This window comes from Amblyomma maculatum, chromosome 3 (genome assembly GCF_055883805.1).
Source record: "Amblyomma maculatum isolate TAMU_Amacu chromosome 3, ASM5588380v1, whole genome shotgun sequence".
Classification (NCBI taxonomy): domain Eukaryota; kingdom Metazoa; phylum Arthropoda; class Arachnida; order Ixodida; family Ixodidae; genus Amblyomma; species Amblyomma maculatum.
In genome coordinates this window covers 90291903-90304483 of record NC_139346.1, presented here as the reverse complement: position 1 = coordinate 90304483, position 12581 = coordinate 90291903, and positions in this window count along the sequence as shown.

The following is a 12581-nucleotide window of genomic DNA, read 5'->3' as shown; positions in this document are numbered from 1 at the left end:
GAGCAATTGAGCAAGTACAAGAAATATACTTTGTACAGGCAGGATATTATGTTAGATCTGAGTACAATAATTTGATAATTCCTTGTCAGGTAGCAGCCTACCAGGTATACATTTTTCATCATAACAGCTAATTATATGGCCATACCATCGGCAACCTTTCATGTGCAAGCTTTCAGTTAGGCATACATCGTTCAATCAAAATCAAGGTACCAGGTGTGGTGCTCGGGCACCTCCGATTTCTTGAAACCAAATCGCGGTAATTGTTGCTATAGAGAACAGCAACCTGCCTGAATATTTGAGACAAAATTTATTTTCATTGCTTAGGCACATCATAAAATACAATCCTTTATATAACAATAGAATCCTCAAAAAAGAAAAAGATACCTATTGCATAACAGCAATTTTCATTTTCCCCAATTCCAAGTGCCTTCAAATACCAGTTCAATCCTGAGTATAAAAGTTATTTCCCACACATTTTATATTTCAATATGTATAAATTGTTGCTATTTGTGAATTTATTACAAAATCAAAATTTTATATCTATTTCACGAATTATTTTTTTTTAAATTGACAATGCTTTGTACTCAAATAAAAAATAACATTGTCTCTGGAGAAGTATATTTGTTTACAGAACAAAATACAACTATGCAAAAAAGAAATAATGTTTATCAAATTTAATGTGCATTGCATGAACTGAGCGTTCACTTAAAATTACAAGTACAATACTGCTAAGAATCCAATCTGTTGTCTTCTGGCTCATTCAGCTTTCTAAAAAAATATCTTGTCTGATAGAGGAGAACATTTGAAGTTAAGCAGCTAAGCAGCACTAGATCCACATGCGTGCTCCAACGCGTGACTCCTCAATGCACTGACAGTTGCAATTTGCTTGGCAATGTGGCAGTTCACTAAAACATCATTTGACCAGACATGACAATTAAAAGAAATCGGATCATCATGTCTGCTTTTCTTACGACTTACAAAAACAGTCTGGCATGGCTTTTGTTATTGGCATAGCATTCAGAACTGCAGCAGTTTGGCAAAGTTTTATATGTCTAACTGGTTTACAAGAGGTAACAAGTGGATGCAGAGAAAGAAATACGAAATATAATAGGGTGACATCATTCAGAAATGAAACTAATGGACCAGAGATGCACAGTGCGTATCTGAAATGTCATTGGTCACATCAGACACAGAAAACTGTACCTGAGTACCACAACTTTGAAGCTCAGAAGATGGGTTGGTTGTAAGAACCTAGTTGAAAATGGGCAGTCCTACTGAGAGGTGGGCAGAGAGATCACAGCCACCCAATATGGGGAAAGCACAAGCAACGCACCCCTAAATGAGCAGCTGCACTAACAATATCCTCTTGTCTTTCAGCCCGCCCCTACTGCACAGTAAGCAAGCCTGCTCATGTTTGCCAAACTCAGAAGCATATGTAAAAACAAACAAACTGGTCTCTAAAATACCAAAATTGAAAGTGTTTCATGATGTTTACCTTTCAGGAAAGGTCTTGCTCTAGGGTTAAAGAATAAATTCACTGCAGCTGTGAATAAAGTGAGTTCAGAAGCTAATGGCAAATCCCAAAGGCTTAGCGAGAGATAACTATTTATAATTGTTGCTTTGAGCAAAGTAAATGTTCTTGTTTACGTCGAATATTACATCTACATGGCAGAAGCTGGTGTAACCAACCAGCAATGTACAAGCAATCAGTAACTACATTTCATTATGAACAAATGCACACCGTGCTGGCAGCTGTAATGAAGGGAGAGTGGAAGATAAATAGCCTGAGCAATACTGAATGGCTTTCTTCTCGGCAATCTCAATACATGCTTGATGAAATTTCTTGTAGTGCAAACATAATCAAGTACGCTAAATATTTTATCGCTTAACCCCCTGCATCTCCCAAGTCTAGTGTTATTTGAATGACAACTACTTCGTTATTTCAATGAGCTGGATTACACCACAGGTTCCCTAAATCTTGCCTGAAATTGAAATAGTCACGTACTGTTGACATAATGCAGCGAAATATAGCATCAGATTTTAAAGCACAGGCAAGGCCATGAAGGATATTATTTTCTACGTACTGTGGAGCAACACTCCCGAACAAGGTTGTCTTGAGCTAAAAAGCCAGCAAACGTCATATAGCAATACCGAACACTTTTCGAGCTTTCCTTTCATGAAACCTGTTGCATTTATTCCATTGGCAGTCTCAAAATAAAATAACGGTAGAGTGAGTTTAAGCCAGCTGAGCATTTAAAGCCAATATATGAATGCAAAACAAAGGCAACGTGTCATACCTACCAAAGCAATGTTTCTTTACAGACAACATATTTCACGGCAAGGCTACCACAGTTCCTGACAGGTTATTTGGCACCAAAATGTTGATGTCTGCCTCACACTCAGGCAGCACCCCTTCGATGGCAGATTATTGCTGCTGCAAAATCAGTGTGATGATACAAGTGGAACCGCTGGAGTGCGAGCGTTATAGAGCCAAGAGCCCTAAATGCAGGGAAAGAACATCCAATAAATCAACGCCTCTAAAACATGATAACAGTATAGTACGGCTATTTTCTGTTTAGTTTATACCATACTTTTCATTCAAAGCTGTCTCAGAAAATGAATTACTCGCAACTCAATGCTACACATGGAATAACATGGTTGAGCCAGCGCGGCGGGGTGATCAGTAAGCGTAATGAGCTGAAAATGTATACTGATGTTCCAAGCAGTCCTGGCGCTGGTGGAAAGTGTCAAGGTGTGAAAAACAAAAATAAAAGCAGGTATGGACGCCAAACGTGCGCAACCCAACCGACGCGACTAGAGGTGTGCACGGGCCTAAATTTTGAGCCCAACCCGGGCCTCATATTACAAATCCGAGCCCGGCCTGGCACTGAAATTGCCTGAGCCCACCCGGTGCTCACACTTAAGGCTCGGGCCGGCTAGATATGCTATAATTGCAGTTGAAGCGACGATATAGTAAGAAAAAGATAGGCGATAATCCCTGGTAATGCATCATGCGATGACGACGCCAACGCCTGTCTGTCGCTGGTGCACACCGCACGGAGCGAAGGACCTCAGTCAGCGGCAAAGATTCGTTTTTAGCATTGCTTTGTTACCGCCGACTCGTCGTTCGGTCAAGAGGAGGGCAGCTAAGCTATATTCAGTTTTTTGAACTAAACAGCATGAAGTATGGTAAAAAGTGGTGAAATTTCTTGTAACGCATCGCGTTAAAAAAAAGGTCCCAGCGCAGCGCTGCGCTATAACACTGCGATTCAGACTTGACTGCAAGCAGTGAATTGATAATATCTAGCCACACTAACGTTTGTTTCCTTTATTACCTTACCAAGCTTTTACTGCACCGTCTAGATGCGCTAATATATTCACGGATCAGACGAAATGAGCGTCTGCGGGTTCTTCGCTCATACCGGATTAGGTACACAAACTTCGCTCGATAAAAAAAAAAAAAACTCAGAACGGAAGGTGAGTACCCCGAAGCCTTTGTGATTGGCTGTCTCACGAGCTGCTTCGGGATGACACACGAAATTTTCTAAAAACTCATAACTAGGGTAACAGCGACGAGCGGCAATGCTTTGACGGCTCTCAGCCACCTGCGCATCATGCCGCCGCGCGACACATACGCTGCTTAACGCACCATGCCCGCATCTGCGCCTTCACAAACGTTGCATAAGCTCGGGATCGAGGTTTCCGGCCCAGACCGACCAACACGAGAAAATATGCCTTTTCCCGGGCTTCGCTCGAGCACGAGGGATTCCTAGCGGCCGAGCCAGGCGGCGGCTCTGCGGGGCTCTATGCGCCTTTTCGAATATACGAAGTTGGCTTTTAGGACTGCGATGCCAAGCATTTGTTTACCTTTGGAGATTAGTAACAATTCAGCAAGACTTGAAATAAGCTGCAAAAGGGTCGGAATCTAGTCTCGGGCACTTGAGACGCACATTTGAAAAGTTAACAAGCTATTAAGATGCTAAAACAAGACACATTTCTCTAGCACATGGCATCTGCACCCTGTCGCAGCAATGAAATGTAAGACAACGCTTGTAATTTATAAATTTCCCAATCTAAGCGGCTAATATTTTGCTCCAATATACACAAAGGCTTTATAAAATAGGAATAAAAACAGCTACAGACTTACAGAAAATATTTCTTGAAGAAAGAAGTATTTTCCTTGTGCGGTGCGCACTCACCGAGCGCCGAGCCGAACGGCCGTTGAATGGACTAAACAACAGAGCGCCCTCTTTCAAAGGGAATTTCAACTGTCGCCATCATGCCCGCTAAACGATTATTGCCCCATCCCCCGAGCTTCACAGTAATTGCTTTTTAAGCAAAACTGCTGCCTGCTATTCTAATTGCTGTCCGGTGCAGTACCTTTCTTTTAGCAAGCGTTTCCTAGTAGGACTTGAACCATCCTTGAACGATGCGCTGCATACTGTTGCTCATCTATGTAGGGTTCGATGTCAGCATCGAAGCGCATCGTCGCCCTGGAGAGGCGCCTGGCTGTTTTGTTTACAACGCCCAAACCTGTTCAAGTTGTAGTTTGTGAATGCTGTGTTCTACTCTGAATACATTCCTTACTTATAGCATACCAACAAACATTTTTCATACAATGGTGCTAAATCGAGCAAACTATTCTAATCAGCCTGAAATGAGGATTTGAAGCAAGTTTGTTGAAAATTATTTTGTACAGGTAACAGAAGTTTGAGCTAAGCATCTCATTACCACGACTTGCCACTTCCTGATAAGTTAGTTTAAAATGAGGTTTACATTTTCTCTCATAACGGCCAGTTGTATATCCGCACCTTCAGCACATTCATCATTCTATCTACAAGAACAGTCGTTTGTTGGCCTGATTTATTAAGCGCTTTTTAGTTCCCCATGGTTTAGTTTCTTGCGTATGTTTTATTGACCAAGAAAATGCGGTAAAAACACATTTCCCTATACAACCTGTTATGAGAGCCCGAAAATGTTTGAAAGAAGTCTCAAGGAAGTTTACAAGTGGGCGTATTCTCTCCATGCGCAATATCACCTGTAACTGTTTCCCTGCACAGACAGTTATAGAATATACAAGCTTTGATATCGAATTAAACCTAATTAAACCATTTGGGCCGTGACCCCTTTTCCCAAGCGTTTCACCCCTGAATTGCCGAGCACCAGGCCGGAGGAAAGCTTGTACCCATTTAAAAACCGGTGGGTAACCAGCGGCACCAGGGATCGAACCCGGTACCTCCCGAATGCGAGGCGGATGCTCTAGAATAGTCGTTTGTTGTCCCGATTTATTAGGCGCGTTTTTGTTCCCCATAGTTTAGTTTCTTGCGTATGTTTTATTGACCAAGGAAATGCAGTAAAACACATTTCCCTATACAACCTGTTATGAGAGCCCTAAAGTGTTTAAAAGAAGTCTCAAGGAAGTCTACAAGTGGGCGTCTTCTCTCCATGTGCCGCACTATATGTAAAAAAAAAAACAAGCTTCCCGGCGCAGCACCTGTAACTGTTTCCCTGCACAGACAGTTATAAAATACATAAGCTTTGATACCGAATTAAACCTAATTGTAAAACAATGACTGCTTCATTTAATTTCTAAACTCCACAGTGCTTTAGTTATTACTTTTTCCATACAGCGCAAATATTGTTTTTCAGTGAATGACGACGGCGTCGCAAAATTGGGCGGGTGAAGAAAGGCAGAGAAAGGTTCGACTTCTTTTTTTCGCGCTTGTGAGAAAAAAAGGAAACATTAATTATAAAATTATGTTACCCATGCACTTGGCATGCCGCCGAAACAAATTTCATTCCGCTGAGCTGCCGTTCTTGTACTGGCTGCTACAAGAATTTTTTTTGTGTTCAGATGAAGTTCGGTGTGACAAAGCCCCACGCTGATATATTCCGCGTTTCAAGTTGTGAAATGTGCAAGCCGGCCCGCCGCCGTGCCATGGGCGACTCTAGCGAGCTCTGCGAGCGTTTTTGCCACTCCAGTAATTTGAATATTTGCGGCTTGTTTAGCAAATAGCTGGCTTACTCATGTGCCAAATATGTGTTTCAAGATAATCATAGAGCATTTACCATTACTGCATGTGTGGGATATTCCCCCAGTGATTAATGCACTGCGGTCACTGCAGTCGTAATTTTGATTGTACACGTATGCGATGGTCTACTCGTTTTAGAGCGTAAGTCGTAAGTTACGCGAGCTCTGCTTATGTCTAATAGATGTAAGAAAGCAATAGCGTTTTAAGTACAGCAGTTGACGTACTGCGTCCGAAATTCCTGCCTGGGCGGCGGCTGTGTGCAGCTTGAACCACACTTTGAGCGTTCAGTGCTTGCGTCTTGAACTGCATTGCGCAGCATTTAACTCGACAACCCCACCTACATAGCGCATCCGCTCGGGCAAGTTGGCGCCGCTGTTTCTGGCGCCGTGTCGTCCATGTTTGTCTTCCTTTGTTTGTAATGTTTTCAATGGAGCTAGTAAGCAGCTAACAGAGCGTCCATATTTCGGCGCGAGTGAGTGCGATCATTGGACTGGAACAGAAGTGCGCGGTGCGTCGTCAACAAGAGCGGACGCTTGCGAAGAAAAATGTGCGAACGAGTGCGATGAAGAAAAGTGAAACTGTAACTTAGTTAATGTGTTTCAGCATAATCTTATTATTATTCATATCGGGATTGTACGTGAAGTGTTTTCTCTCCATTTTTAATTTTTTTTTCTAATACTTCTTAAAGCGACAACGAAGCTGGAAACATCGATACGATTTGCCTTATGTGGGAACGTCCATGTGCGGACCGGCGTTTACCGGTCAATATCCCAGCTTTAATTTAGATCACCAATGTTAAATCGTTTAAGCGTATGTGCTGCGACCCTTCGTATTCGTATAGCTTGAACGGCCTAGTTTAATAAAGTATATTTTATATATAACTTTTTAATTACAAAAGAAAACTTAGATTCTCCCACGGCCGTGATCAAGCACTGTCGTACGTTCGAAACATTAAAGCTGCGTCGCATAACCCCGAAATTCGGCCGTCTGCCCAACCTGACCACTGTTGCAAGCGTGGATTCTCACGAGCATTCACATGAGGCTAAGCATTTGGCCGACATGATTCGCCAAATTGTCCGTGATGAGCTCTCCCGCCATCAAGATGTGAACCGCAGTGCAATCCCCTTTGATAGCTGCTTCCTGCAGGCAGCTCCCATCCAGCGCTCTTCTTGGCGTTCTACCGCTCCTCCTCCCGTCCGTGACCACCGAAACGACTCATATGGCCCTGCTCTCCCAGCTCGTACCCGCTACAGGGCGCCACCTCCTCCGCAACAACCCCAGCGGCTGGACTTTGCTGATCGCTTCGATCCTATTACTGAGGACTATTATTTGGACCGTGCTCGTGAACCACCCCTCTGTTACCGCTGTGGTATGCTTGGCCACATATCCAGATTCTGCCGCCGCAGGAATCAGGCACCACGCTACCAGCGCCAATGGTGGAATCGCCGTTCTACCGTGAGTCCAGAAGTCCGTGACCCGACCTACCCCCCTCCTTCGGGCCGCTACGTACCACCACGCAACGACTCACCAGTTTCTGATCGCAGCCTGACTCCTCCTGCCCGCCGCTCCCGACAATCGCCTTCTCCCCGCCGTTCTTCTCCGCCACCGGGAAACTAGCGTTCGCGGCCGATGGAGGTGCGGTCGCCAGGTCATCGATATTGCCAATTCCTCTACCGGTTGTTATGCTGAAGAACCGCTTGTAAGTGTTAGTTGATGGTGTTTGTGTTATGGCCTTAGCGGATACGGGTGCTACAGTTTCCGTGATGAGTTTAGAATTTTAAGAACCGTCTCGGCCACAAAATTATGTTTAGCTGGGATAGAACTGTCATATTTAGAGGTGTAGGGGGAGAATCGTTGCTTTCGCTTGGTATTTGTTATGTAAATGTAGCGATGGCTGGACACGAGTTTAGAACTGAATTTACAGTGCTCCCTCGCTCTACGCACGACGTTATTCTAGGAGTTGACTTTTTACAGCAGTGTGGCGCAACTCTCGACTTCAACAGTGGCGAGATATCAATAAGCCCCAGCCTTCGATCGGCCCTCATAGAAGAACCGCCGCGGCGGGTCCACGTGTTTTCTGTCTTCGAGGATACCGTCGTTCCGGCGATTTCCGCCATCTTCGTCCCAGTTGTGTCTTCGGGTGCGGTTCCCAATGCCTTCGACGCTCTGGTGGAACCCGCTTCCTTTCCGCTGCCAAAAGGAGTGTGTTGGTGCCCCGCAGCGTTGTTCGAGTGAACGAGGGCCGTGCCACGCTTTGGACTGTCAACCATACCAATGAACCTGCCGTATTGCCGCGTGGTTTGAAACTCGCCGACTTTGAAGAACGCCTTTCTATGCACATCGCCTCGTTCAGTGACGGCGTTGCTCGTTCAACTAGACGTCCCGATCATGCTGATTCCCAGTTTCAGTCTATGATAAATGAATTGATACCCACCAACGACCGCCGAGTTTTGATGGAGGTTCTTATGAAACATGCGGACGTGTTCGACTTTGCTCGAGACCAGCCACCACGGACTCCGCCTTCCCGCACCCATCACATGATCGACATTGGATCTGCACACCCGATTAGACAGACACCATACCGTGCTTCACCTTCAGAACGTAAGATAATGGACGAACAGGTCCGTGATATGATTCAAAGAGGAATCATTCAGGAATCATCTAGCCCATGGGCCGCCCCTGTGATTCTCGTGAAAAAGAAAGATGGCACCTGCCGATTTTGTTTCAACTATCGCCGCCTCAATACTGTCACCAAGAAGGATGTTTACCCGCTCCCGCGTGTTGATGATGCCATTGACTGCCTCCATTCAGCTTCCTACTTTTCATCTGTTGATTTACGGTCCGGATACTGGCAGATACCGATGCATCAGAAAGACAAGGAGAATACGGCATTCGTGACTCCCGATGGGTTATATGAATTTAACGTGATGCCTTTCAGCCTATGCAACGCTCCAGCTACCTTTGAAAGATTTATGGACATTCTTTTGCGTGGACTGAAGTGGCAAACTTGCATGTGTTACCTAGATGACGTAGTGATTTTCGGGAGGACCTTCGCCGAGCATAACAGCCGTTTAGCTGTGGTCCTTAACTGCATGGAGAAAGCGGGTCTCGTGCTGAACTCTAAGCATTGCCGCTTCGGTGAATGCCAGATCGTTGTGCTTGGGCATTTGGTTGACAAAGATGGTGTTAGGCCTGACCCACAGAAGATTGAAGCTGTCAGCTGCGTCAAAGAGCCCAAGTCTGTGAAAGAACTCAGGAGCTTCCTGGGACTTTGCTCTTACTTTCGACGCTTCATCCCTAAGTTTGCTGACGTAGCCTACCCCCTCACGTGCCTCTTGCAGAAAGATATTCCTTTCAAATGGACTCCTGAATGCGATTCTGCGTTTCGCCAGCTCAAGTTTCTTCTTACCTCGCGGCCCATACTGCGTCATTTCAGCCCGACAGCTCCCACTGAACTCCACACTGACGCAAGTGGAATCGGTGTGGGTGCTGTGCTCATACAATGGCATGACGGAAATCAACACGTTGTCGCTTATGCAAGTCGCACCCTTAGCAAGTCTGAACGCAACTATACCGTGACGGAGCAAGAGTGCCTCGCCGTCATTTTTGGCGTACAGCGGTTTCGCTCGTACCTTTATGGACGTTCCTTTACAGTCATCACCGATCACCATTCGCTTTGCTGGCTGGTGAATCTACGCGACCCCTGCGGTCGGTTGGCCCGCTGGGCATTACGCCTTCAGGAGTTCAACTTTACAGTGTCGTACAAAAGTGGCCGCCAACACGCTAACGCTGACTGCCTCTCGCGGCTGCCTCTCGCAACTACCCTCTGCGATGACAACTTTGACGGCTATCTTGCCGCCGTTTCCGTACAATTTCCGGATCTTGCCACTTTCCAGCGAGAACAACGAAAAGATCAAGACTTGGTATCACTTTTTGAAAAAGCTCGTGATCCGGCATCTGCGAACCCTTACTGCATTCGCGATGGTTTGCTGTATCGAAAAAATTACTCGTCTGGCGGTGCACGCTTTCTGCTAGTCGTTCCGGCTAGCCTCTACTCCTCTGTTCTACACTCTATGCACAATGACGTTACAGCTGGGCACTTGAGGTTTGCCAGGACTCTTACGCGCATTAAGGAACGTTTCTACTGGCCAAATATGCGTCGAACGACTCGGCGTTACGTGAACTCCTGCGTGCAGTGCCAGCGGTTCAAGCTCCCCACGTCTTCTCCGCCGGGCCACTTACATCCGGTGACACCACCGACCACACCATATGAGCAAGTGGGTGTTGACCTCATAGGCCCGTTTCCCCGCTCGTCCAAAGGCAATCGCTGGGTCATTGTGTGCGTTGATCATCTCACGCGTTACTGTGAAACTGCCGCCATCCCTTCCGCCACCGCCGCTGACGTCTCGTTCTTTCTTCTTCATGCTGTCGTCCTCTGTCATGGGCCTCCTCGTGTAATTATCAGTAACCGAGGCCGGCAGTTTACGGCAGATGTTGTGGAGCAGCTTCTGCGCTATTGTACTTGCCAGTTGCCTCACTCTACGCCGTACCATCCCCAGACAAATGGCCTCGTCGCACGTACAAACCGGACACTGACGAACATGCTTGCGATGTACGTTGACTCGCGGCACAAGAACTGGGATGACGTGCTTCCTTTCATTACTTACGCCTATAACACCTCGAAGCATGAGACAACTTCCTATAGTTCATTTTTCCTCCTCTACGCCCGTCCGCCTCGACGTTCTCTTGACACCATTTTGCCGTTCTCTCTCGACACCGAGCCGTCTGTTTCGAGCACCCTCTGCCGCGCTCAAGAGGCTCGTCGGGTCGCCCGATTACGCACTCTGGCCTCGCAGGACCACTCTAAGCAGCGCTACGATCGTCGGCATCAGGATGTCTCCTACCTTCCCGGCGACTTAGTGTGGCTCTGGACACCTCTCCGCAAGCGTGGTTTGTCCCAGAAGCTGTTGGCGCACTATACAGGCCCATTTATTGTGCTCAAACGCATCAATGAGTTGAACTACGTCGTGTCTCGCCAATGTTCCCAAGGTCGCCCTCTCGGAAAACACAGGTAGTTCATGTCGCAGGAATGAAGCGCTGCCACTCTCGCTCCGGACTCTGACTGACAGCCCAGGGGCTTCGTCTGCGAAGGGGGAAATGTCAGGCATGAGAACAGAAGAGAACAAGGAAGTGGAAAAAGAGGCTCTCAAGGAAAGAAGTGAAAGAAGAAGAAGCTCACTATATCTTGGTTAGCACATCAGGCTAAGGGGCAGAACCACTTTGTAAATAAACCTTAACAATATTTTGATGGAAGCGCGTTCGCCATGGGTCGCGTACGAGTATTATTGGACCGAAGCTTATCGCTCATAAATTGCATCGCATTGCTTGTGCGTCCTGCTGTAATCGTCTGTATGAAGCCACTGTTGTTAAAACTGAAACGAATTCACTGAAAGCTTTGGAATTCTCTTCACCTACAGCAGCCATTGAAGAGCCTAGACCATCACCGAAGAGAATAGAAAAAAAATAGCAGCAATTGCCTATGGACAATATATAACCGGTCATTTTGATTATTTAATTCTCCCGTCGGCGCGGAGCTAGTTAGCGCCCCCGCCACCATGGCGGACCGGCGACGATGGCGAACTTGATATTTGACGCCGTCGACCTATCATTGGTCTCATCAAAATTCATCGCAGTATACATGTGCATACATTACATTGCCAGCTTAAGTCAATAAAATCTAGTATAAAAGAACACGGTCTCCTCCCAAGCAACATTAACCACAGCTAGTTAGGATTAAAGCAAACACGACGGAAACCACCACCGCGGAACTATAATGAATTAGACACAAGATTTTCGAAACATTTCAAATTGCAAAGGTAACTTGAAAACATCGATTATAACAGCACAGTGAACTAATCTAAATAATTAAATGAGCCAGCTAACCAAAAAAGCAAAAGAATATTTTCCGATGTTAATTTGCATCTAATATCGACCAGTAGCCGAAATAGACGAGACAAAGTTCACTAAAGTAGATGCCAATGCATCTGACTTTGGCGGGACATGGTAACATACTGACTGTACTGTCAAGCATGTGCCATATATTGGCCAACGTGAGTCGAGTAACAGCTAACGCTTTTCGATATATCCATCACTATTACATGGCAATGCTAATATGGGTGATAAGTAAGGTAAGCCAATGTATATCTGACATTGGCGTTCCATTGTAACAGAGCTGACAGTATCGTCCAACGTATGTCATATACTGGCCAACGTGAGTGGGCGGACGGCTGACGCTGTCCGTTATAGCCATCCTTATAAAATGACAACGCCAGCAAAGGTGATACGCCGGGTAGATAGGCCCATTAAGCCATCCTTGATATTGTGAGAGCATCGGATATGACGGACCAATGTCGTTATCATTGTACATAGGCACGCCTAATATTGCTTACCGATGAGATCCTCAGGGCCAGTGTTGGACGTGTTATAGAATGCCATAACCAATACCAGCTATAGGATGGCAGCATTGGCCTACATGGGGCTGATCTTTGT